Genomic DNA, 10,802 nt, shown 5'->3' with positions numbered 1-10,802 from the left:
ATTTAGTCACAGTGATGGTCAGGGAGTTGAGAGAACGTTTTTTGGCCATGTTTCTTGGCAGAAGCCATAGTTTTTGTGTTACCTCAGCAATATGCTGTTAATATAGTAACAATGTTTAATTTTGTGGTTACTATGATTTTACTATAAAATACCATGGTGATACTGTGGTTACAGTAGTAAAACCATGGTTAATTTTTGTAAGGTAAGTTTAGGGTTAGGTTTAGAAATAGGGGTTGGTGTAGGGTATCTGTGGGACTCTAAATAAACACAATAAACACTAAGCAAATAGCTTCTGCCTTAACTGAATGGGATGGATATTTTGAAATGGTATTTCCAGGCTTGGAAAAGTCAATAAATCTTAAATCATGGAAAAGTCATGGAAATCTATTTATTGAATACAGTATATATATATATATATATATATATATATATATATATATATATATATATATATATATATATATATATATATATATATATAGGGCTGTGTATCGAACATTTTAACAAATTATTTGCACAGTTTTCTACATTAAACACATATTAAAGTATAATCATAAATATATTTACTTTATACGTTGTCTCAAAGAACTTGCAAGAAACTGGTTAGTCATCATTTATTTTAATTATTTAAATATGTACATGTTAAAATGTTCAGTATTTTGAGCATAGAGTTGAATTAGACACGTCTTTACAGGTAAAAATCTTTGATAAAAGTATATGTTCACATATTAGACTATACATACAGATACAGAACAAATTGAATGCTGAAGTTATATTTGCTGAAGTTTAAAATCTCAAAACTGTTATTTTCTCTGGCTGCCGTTCAGTCTCTATCATGCACACACTGGGTCTCTCTCGTACGTTTTAGTTTGTGACACTAGTTCAGATAACAGTGAGTGAGCATTTCTGGGCGATGTGAAGAGATATGGCAGCTTGCCCATATCTCTCCCACATCTGGCTCACCGCTTGCAGGTGAAGTCTTTATTCTCCGTACAGTAAATCCACTCCCATGTTTATTAAGCTCAGGAGAGCGTTGCATGTAATGAACAAGCGTGCAATGCTCCACACAATCAGTTTCTGTTCTAGGATGTGCAGCTGAGTTGAGCGTGAAAAATTGATACTGCATTAATTACCTTAATATACTACTTTGCTAATGTGTTCAAGCTTCAGCAATGCGCTTCTATCTGTCGTTTTGTAAATTATAAACACCCTTGAGATGGTAAGGACTGTTTGGTCTACTAAGGATCATCTGAGGAGGTAAGACATTAGTTTTGATGATGTTAGATTTGTGAAGGCATAATTTTCCTGGTGATTGATGAGCTATATAATCATCCCACAACTGACTAGATGATTCGTGAGGTTGGCTAGGAGTTTATCTATATTTACTTTCCTAGGTATAAAGGGATGGATTTTTAAAATAAAATTTTTTATTTTTTTTTTAAGTTAAAACACTCTCCTACTTTTAACTTCTATGGTTAAATCTTAAAAAAAATAAAAATAAAAAAAATAAAAAAAGTTTGTATAGCTAATGACGATTAAGGCCTTAAATAAACATTAATGACCAAGTTGCAAATCACAGGTCACCACCATGTCAATTATTATGCAATAATACTGTGTCATTTTAATGAAAACTAGATATAATTAGATAATAATTTGATATAAATTATTCCATTTGAAAACTACTTAGTTTTGAACATGAAAGAAAAGTAAATCAAAAGGAAAATATGATTGGTGAAGAGAATTGGTATAGTTTAAGCTGGGAAACTGGGGCTTTCTTGTTGACAACTAGCCCTGGTCTCCCCTTTTCCCAATACGTGAAAACCTGTCCTTATTTCTTAGTTAATGGAAATTGAATTTATATTTTAATTAATGATATAAATAAACAAAATGTGTTTGCCACTTAAAATTTCTTCACTCACTTTTAAAAAAACAGCTGTGCCAAACTAGTCCAACCATGTGGTAGTCATTAGCTATCAAAAAGATGTCATTTCTTGAGAAGTTGTAGAGCTATCACTAATTAAGGAAGAACTTAAAATCCCCTGGATGCTAAAAATGAAAAGACAAATTCATCTGATCTTTCAAAAGTGCAGACTCAATGAGAGTATATGTGTCCAGTAAGACACATAGCTGCTATTAGATTTGTTATTTATATTGACTTTGACTATACCTGCATCACCGTGTATCAAATATCAATACTAACTAAGCTTGGGAAACTGTTTCGAAGAACACTATCAGTGTGCCAAAGACCTGGAATGATCTGCAAGCATCCGCAAGACTAAATCATCTAATTATAGACATATAATCTTGAACAATTAACCTGTCATTTGTATCCACCAACTGCTCTGTTAATTCTTTTTATAATACATTTTCTTTCTACTCTTTGTTTTGATGTTTTTTTTTTGTTTGTTTTTTGTTTTTTGTATGTGGCCTATGTAAAAACCTGATTTTGAATTTAAGTTCAATATTTTGATAATGCAACCACACTCATCATTATTTATGTGATTGTGATTACTTCCTGGTTCCTATAGGACCAGAATCCTAATCTAGCATGCTATCAGTAGTGTTAAAGTGTTCACGCTTCAATTGATGCAAATCTCTGATAGGGGATGCCATTTATCAGTAATTCAGCAGTATGGGGTTGATTTCAGGGTACATAAACTTGCAGAAGCTACGACTTGTCGACTTCCCGTGTACACGTGTTGTCTTGGAAAGGTCTTCCATGAATCCTATAGACTTAAGTGGGCTTTAATGGCTCAAATCAATGAATAAATGATGATTGTCTCATGTATAACAGGGCTGGGCGATAGGCAAGGCAGTGTAATCGGATATTGACGATGTTTTCCAAACATCCCGATGCCGATTGCAAACAAATGATGATCGACAGGAAATGGCAAAACCATGGATCTGAAAAGTCGCCATATATATATAAAAGTGGCCAGGGTGTGAAACTAGCACCCGCCACTCGCAAAATACGACAAGGCTGAAACCAGTTCGCAAGTTCCTCGTCCAAATGTATTTCATGCACAGGTAATTTTGCTCATCTACCCGCAACAGGCGGAAAGAAGTGCTGTTAGTCACAAAGACATGCGCTTGAAGAAACACACTTTATTAAATTTTTAAGAACAGACAAAAGAAAATCCCTCATGGAACAAGCACATGTCGGCGTGCAGCGCAAGCCTGTCTCGTGGAACAAGTGCATGTAAAAGAGTTTTCACTCTTTTTTCTCTGTTTCATTCGTCTGAAAACTGTTTGCAAGAATATTGTCGTATGTGAGAATGCTGAAAATTATCTCCATTCATCTCGGGAGGTGCTGTGAGTTTAATTCGCTTTATTTCCTCGCGGTTGGCATGCATTGTGGATTCCGTGATGCAAATGGAGCCGTTGGAGATGGTAAATGTTTGGATTTGGGGAGGTGGTTAAATACGATTTTTTGATCACTTCGTTGTTTTATTGCTTTTTTCGTTTAGTTTAAAATGCTATTTGAATTTAGAAATATCTTTTGTTTATGTTTTTCGTGTTTCAATAAATGAATTATATTTTTAAAGCAAAATCAATAAAGTAAAAATATTCACCGACCCTCGGCGGGGGGTTGACAATGTAATCGGATATCGCGGTATTTTTTAAGGCAAGTATCGCAAAAACGTTTTTACATATCGCCCAGCCCTAATGTATAATATAAAATAGCTTATTCAAGGTTCTTATACAATATAAGATAATGCATACCAGAGTGCATAATTTTATTCCACAGTGTAAAAAGAACTAAATGGATGTATTGCACTTGGATTTCAACAGACCTGACTCCATGTCTCTTTCACTGCTAGTATGTCCAAGTGCAAACAAAACATAAAAAATGAAAGACTTCTGGCAGAAGGTGTTCAAGTCCCACTGAGGTATGAGATATGCTCAGAAACACAACACCTTGTTTAATACTGACAAATCACCACTCGTTGAAAGAAAGAAAGAACCCTTCTTTCTATTTTCTTTGGGTAAATCCACTACAAAAGTGTAGTTCACATAATAAATAACTGACCCCGCATTCCTATTAAATATACATTAATCATTCATATTTAAAGTTCTGTATTTATAACAGCAATGCAGACAACTAATCAGTCGACAACCCTGCAACATTAGGCCCTGACTGAGAAATCGGATGAAACGGGAAAATTCTGGAGAATATAATGAATGCAGCTTGCAGCAATCTTCTTCAGTGGGCTGGTTATAAATTAGTCAAATTATAAAGCATGACCACACTGCAACCGCTGCCTGGGAAAATGGGAAGACAAATGCACTGCAGTCGTTTTAGAGCAATGCCCCTCAAATTACAGAGATCTTCAAGTACAATGCAAATATCATTGTTAGTGCATTTATCGCAAAGTTCAATGCAATTGACTAAGGCGAAGAAAACAAAAGCCTCACTAAGCATATCTTGCTGTCATTATGATGACAAGGAACTATTGGGATCAATCTATTCCTTAAGTAAAGTGAAGTGTAATTTTTTCAATGTTAAAGGTGAATTGTGTAAATTTTAATGTCAAAATACGTTCTACTATCCCAGTTTATTATTCATTGTAAACTATAAGTAAGCCATTATAAACACTGAGCCTCCCAGGCTCTGATAAGACTTTTTTGAGTGACCCGCTCCACCCATTCCTGCGCTTGACTACTCAAACTAGCTGTTCAGCCAGAAGAATATGAACCATGGCGGACGTGTACAGATGAAAAGAAATTTAGCTTCGCCAACAGATGTTAAAGCCAAAATTCGAAGACTTGCTAAATGACAAAGTGACAGAGAAGGGAGTAAAACTAGAGTGAACAGACACACACCACCACCAATGATGAGATTGCTCTGGTAAACAGGAACGCCAATAATGAGATCGCCGTGCAAGTCACTAATACACTGCCACCTCCCCCCAGTCAACTACAGTGATCTCGCCTAGGGCACCAAAACTGTCTGAAACAGCACTTTCGTTACGCTTACTAGTTACCAGAAGAACCATCTGGCTCAACCAGTAGTGCAAGTTTGGGGCGGGCTTATCTGTTTGTCCAAACAAAGGACAGACTTTAACAAACTTCATAGTCTGAATCAAACCTCTTATTTGGAGTTGCTTTCCTTTAGCTTTGACAATGAAAGGAATCAGAGGCACAAAAACTATATATGCAAGGTATGCAACTCATAAGGGCGCCATGTAAAGGAGAACATTTTGATTATCCAATGCTGGTAACAAAGACTGTTTCCAACTGATGGTCATTGAAATAAGGTTGTTTGTTGACTGGTGTGATAAGAATTATTTAATAATAAATGAAAAGAAAACAGAGGAGATTGTCTTGGATCCTCTCACTTGGAATACACACATTACATGGGTTTGTGCTCATCTGCATCAGAAATTGTACTTTTTACGAAGACTGTGTGTAGCAGTAAAAGGTCGGGCAAGGAGGAGGTGGGAACCAGCTAAACAATCAACATAAACTTTAAATGTATAAATTAACTTAAAACAACATAAAACATAAGGACACAGATACACATGCAACGTGGCCACGTGCATCTCTCTCTCTTGAACTGGCGTCTCCATCTGCCCCTTATCTCACTCTCCCACTGATCAACTGATTCAGTGCCTGCCATGCTCCGTCATGGCCCAGTTTTTTTTTTTTTTTTTTTGATGAATGAACATCATAACCAGCAATTTCATCTTTTTATTTTGTACATCATGGATATTACAATATGAATGATAACATTAGATATTTACCCTTTAGTACACATCTTTGGTTTTATTCTGCTGAAGGGGTTCTTACTGATGGTGCTGTGGGTATTTATGGCAGAAAAAGTTTGGAAAACACTGTTCTAGGATACTGGAACTCTCGGAATCAACATGTCAACTTCACATGTGATCATGTTAAAAGATATGGCAGGAACAGGGGTTGCGTTAACTGAAATTCTTGTCATTTACCGATTTTTTGAAACATTGATGGTTAATTCCAAATGCTGTCCATCATTTTGACACATAAAAAAAGAAATAAGAAAACCATACACTACTTGTGTTCGGTTTCGAAAGGGGGGTCTCTGATTTCAAGATAATATACATCAATTACTACTGCAAGATAATAAAGTGTAAAAAAAAAAAAAAAAGTATAAGAACAAAAGGAAAGCGTAGGGGGAAAAAAACGGTGCCATTTCTGCCAATTATACTTTGCATTTAATCTACAGTAAGCACAAATGAAACATTTAGAGCAGAATTCTCCATTATTTTAGCTACAGATGTGCTTCTCATCTGTGTCAATTTATGTTCTATTCACCTCTTATGCATGTATGTATACGCTTTTTCAAATTTTCAGATCAAACGGTTAATTCCTTTCAAAGCCACACATACCGGCAAATTTAAAAAATCATGTTTTAGTGCAGCAGTTGATTTACAGGTAGAACTTTCCCCCTAGAACTCCTTGGTTTCACCAGACTCGTGCTTGGGGAGTCAAAAAATCTATCATACTGTGTATGTCTATGCCATTATAATGGATGCTATGCACCTGAATGTAGCACTAGTACTTATTAATGAAAGCAAGGATGACGGGTAAAAACAGACCATGATGGAAATTTTACAACTCAGTCCGTCAGAGTGACGGATAAAGTCTTTCTTCTAGCGCAACCTCTGAGCAGGAAAAAGAGAGAGAGCAGCATGGTAGTATGCTATTACAAATATAGCCACAAGGGATCGAGTTGCTCCTCTCCAGCAGTCTGACTGATTTGGTCCATTGAAAAGTTGTTAGCCTGTCTTTATTCCTGGAAATCTGCAGTTTAGGAACCATCTCTAAGCCCACGGTCACCTATAAATCCCATGCAGAAACTTTGAAAATGCCAGATAGTGTTCTTGACTTGCAACAAAAATACATGATCACAGCAACATATAACACTTCCCAGGAGGTGTAGCTACTCACCCTGCAGAGCGAATGAAGTGCTCAGGCAATTACAAAGGAAACTGAATATCCAGGCGAGTACTTCAGAGAGGGCTGAATCAATAAAAATGCTCTTGGAAAGAACTGCAGCAGGCATCCTCAAACAGTGCCTGTCTTTGATTGTTGCACATAATCACCTCAGGTGCTGGAGGCATGACTTTGTTCGTCTCACACAGAGAACAGTTTTATTGCAGAGAGATTGCTCTTTCTTTGTTTCACAACAAAATCAACTTTGCCTCAGATGTTTCTACTGAAATTCCTTAGGGGGTGTAAATGAGACAATCGTTGACAAAGTAAGTATAGAGCTCTAAAATTAATGGATTGCTAGCTCAGCAATCCATTAATCTTGTTGAGTTCATTTTAAAATCAAGAGAAAATCGAGATATTAAAATAGATTTCATATGTGATTGTTCTGTCCTATGGGCAGTTCAATCAAAGAGGATGCATTTATTTGTAAAAGATGCTCCATCTCGCAAACACAAAGTATAAAGAAAATGTCCAGGACAACCTACTGAAACCAAACACAAGAAATGTCATCCAACAAAAAGAAGAGTTTGGCTTAAGGGGCTGTTCCTTTGTGCTGTTGCCAGTTCCTTTTGTCTATTGATTTTCTAGGCCATCCTTTCATTACGGCTCTAATGCACTTTTTTTTTATTTACCAAGGATGAACCAATAAGTGACCAAAACAGATCCAGTCCATGAATTAAACGTAAAAATCTTACATTTCATGTAAGTTTTAACTTTATTCTTATACCCGAAGAGCTAACAGATAGTAGTCTACCATTTTATATTTGACATTTAAATCTTGTAGAGCTCTTTCATATTCTGACTCATTGTGAGTGTGAATCTGTAAATCACAGGCATTTTTATGACCCTAAATAGGGCAGGTCCATTTGCCATAATGTCAGTCTCTTAGTCACCATGGTAATTTACTTGAATTAGAGCAGTACTAACCAAACATTTAGTAAAAGTTTAGTGACGTCTTATTAAAAAATGTCCTCTTTTGTAAGTTGCTTTGGATAAAAGCGTCTGCTAAATAAATAAGCGTAAAAGTAAACAGAGGGACTCAGGTTATATATAAGAATCACAATGTCATAGACACTTAGAGACTTGAGAATGAGATAAACTCTTTTGACTAAGGCCTGTGAGAAAGCAGCTAGAAACCATCCAGAACACCCTAGCAACCACACAGCAACGCCTTGACAATAGGCCACAAAATTCTAGTATCGTTACACGACTTTCTGTTTTCTTCAGAATATGTAAAAATATTGTTTATCTCTGTAGTCTTCTTTGTAAGTTCATTCTGATGTTCCTGACTGAATAAAACTTATTTTAATGCTTCAGACTGTCACTATATTTCTGAATGAACGAGACTTTTCTCATTTGGGAAATCTAAACTTGAGCTCTTGTGTAAAATCAGGTACAGGTTGAGCCTTGCCCGAAAATGCTCAGAGGAAGGATTAAATCACCTGTCATGCCTGCCTCCACCTGTTCTCTCACCTCCAGTGATTTCCCTTATAAAAGATTTCACCTAATCCTTTGGATCCTTTTGGATTAGGAATAAGGACAGACTGCACTTTGTAGAGGCAAACAGTGGATTACAAGATTTTGTTTATATAATTAATATGCTTCTGAATTGTAGGCTAAACAAGGACAAAGCATGCTTTGTGGTTTTAATTTTCTCAGTAATGATTGCACTTGAGATCATTTAATTTGAGGTATTTTCCATCAACTGTAATGTAAGTGTTTTAAGAATGTTTTTATTGTGTGATGTTGGCTGTTACAACACAGTCATTAGGAATGCAAGGAATAGTTCAACCAAAAGTGAACCTTTTGTCATTATTTACTCAACATCATGTCATTTCAAACCTGTATGACTTTCTTTTTTCCATAAGAGAAGATGTTAAGCAGAATATTCACACTGTTCTTGCCCATACGATAAAAGTGAATAGTGACCCTGGGCTGTCAAGCTCCGAAAAGGACAAAAAAGCAAAGCACAAACTCGTGTGCTATATTCCAAATCTTCTGAAGCCATATGATAGCTTAGCCATTTTCAAACCTGGTGCATCACAATTGCTCACAAGTCACACAAGAACCAAATATGTTTGATTACTGTAACGATGTCCTTAACAGTGTCTTTAAGAAAATCACACAAGTTCCGAACAACAAGAGCCTGAGTAAATGATGACAGAATTTTCATTTTTGGGTGGACTATTCCTTTTAAGTAATATGAAAAGGCTGTGATTTGTCTGGGTGTTGAACTGGATATTAGTTTTTTCATTCTCTCTACAGAAGGTCTAAAGGACAAGCGTAGAAATGATTTCAAGATGACTGAGTTTGTGGCTGAGGTTTTGAATTATCTGAAGTGTTCTTCAGAGCACTACACTGGGGACACCTCAGGTCAGATGAAGTAGGTGTAGCACAATTTATTTTCTCAGAGGAAGTCGATTCATTTTGCTATACACAAAGGCTGTCCTTGATTACTCGCATAAATTTAATCTTTTATTTACAACACGGAGAGATGTGGCACTGAAAGCTAAAATATGACAAAGCACACCCATCAAGGCAGGAAAAAAACAGCACACACACACAAGAAAAGATGGATGGCAATGTTTACTTGTAAAGGGATTGCTGTCATCTTATAAATAAAGCTCTCTGCCTGGTCGGAAAAAAAAAGCAGTGAAAATCTTCTTTTCTGGAAAGCAATCTATTGTCAAAAGGTAGTCTATTCTCCCAGAATGTAGACTATTATTAAATTTTAAATGGTTACAGACTCTAAGCTTTGTCTGATTAAAACAAATGAGTATGAATAAAGAGAGAAATGGAAAAATCATGTAATTTTTCCAGATGCTTTCAAAAATGACTAGTGATTGTAGCCCTGCATAATGAAAGCCAGGTTTTCTTTCCCTAAACTACACAGAAGAAAAATAACAGAAGCCAAACGTTGCTATGTTCCAAAACCTAGTGAGCGCCTTATGGAGGCAGCATTTTAAGGCATCTTAGGCACACTCCTGTGAAGGCTGTTCCAAAAGTAGACATCTCAGTAAATATGCTGCCTCATAAGATACCATGTTTTGACTAAATTTTAAGGCAGCCCCCTACCTCCAGTTTGCTTAGAAGGCTAGAAACGGCACTGTGTTCAAGCTTATTAAAGTATCACGGAATTACCTTAGCAGCATGCTAACATCAAACTCTATAGAGCTGTTCAGCCATGATGATGTCAATTTGTAGGCGAACCAGGTAGGCTAATTCCCTCTAGAATTTCCTATGGGTTTTTATAAAGGGGTTTTACAATTCATGAGTAAAATAAGGTCTGTGGTAAACATTACTTGAAGACAATTTGTTCTACAAAATAAATCACCACAAACGTTAATTTTGAAGATGTAGTTTAAAAAGTTTAATGTTGATTACAAGTTGGTAAATAGGGACTTTAACTGCAAAACTGTGAGTGCACATGCCTGACCAAACATAAAAGTGTTGTATTCATTATCTAGTGACTTGTAAGCAACACACTTAAAAAAAAACAAAAAAAAACACGACAGCTTTAAAATTAATGCTTGGGGATGACCAGTGCTGGGTAGAAAAGGATTACATGTAATCTGAATTACATAATCAGATTACAAAAATCAAGTACTTGTAATTGGATAACATAAAAATGTTATAATGTGCAAAATCAGATTCCAGTTACATTTGTATGAATTACATTAATACATTATTTGATTACATGACCAATCAGCTAAAGGCAATTATTAGCATGTAACGCACTAATTATGCTCTTAAATTTTAAAAGAGCTGTCTGAGCCAGAGCTTGAAATATGTGCGACAGGCCTAACCAGGCAAAACTATGTATGTTGAAG

The sequence above is a fragment of the Myxocyprinus asiaticus genome, chromosome 41, assembly GCF_019703515.2.
Source record: "Myxocyprinus asiaticus isolate MX2 ecotype Aquarium Trade chromosome 41, UBuf_Myxa_2, whole genome shotgun sequence".
NCBI lineage: Eukaryota > Metazoa > Chordata > Actinopteri > Cypriniformes > Catostomidae > Myxocyprinus > Myxocyprinus asiaticus.
This window is presented reverse-complemented; position numbering follows the sequence as displayed.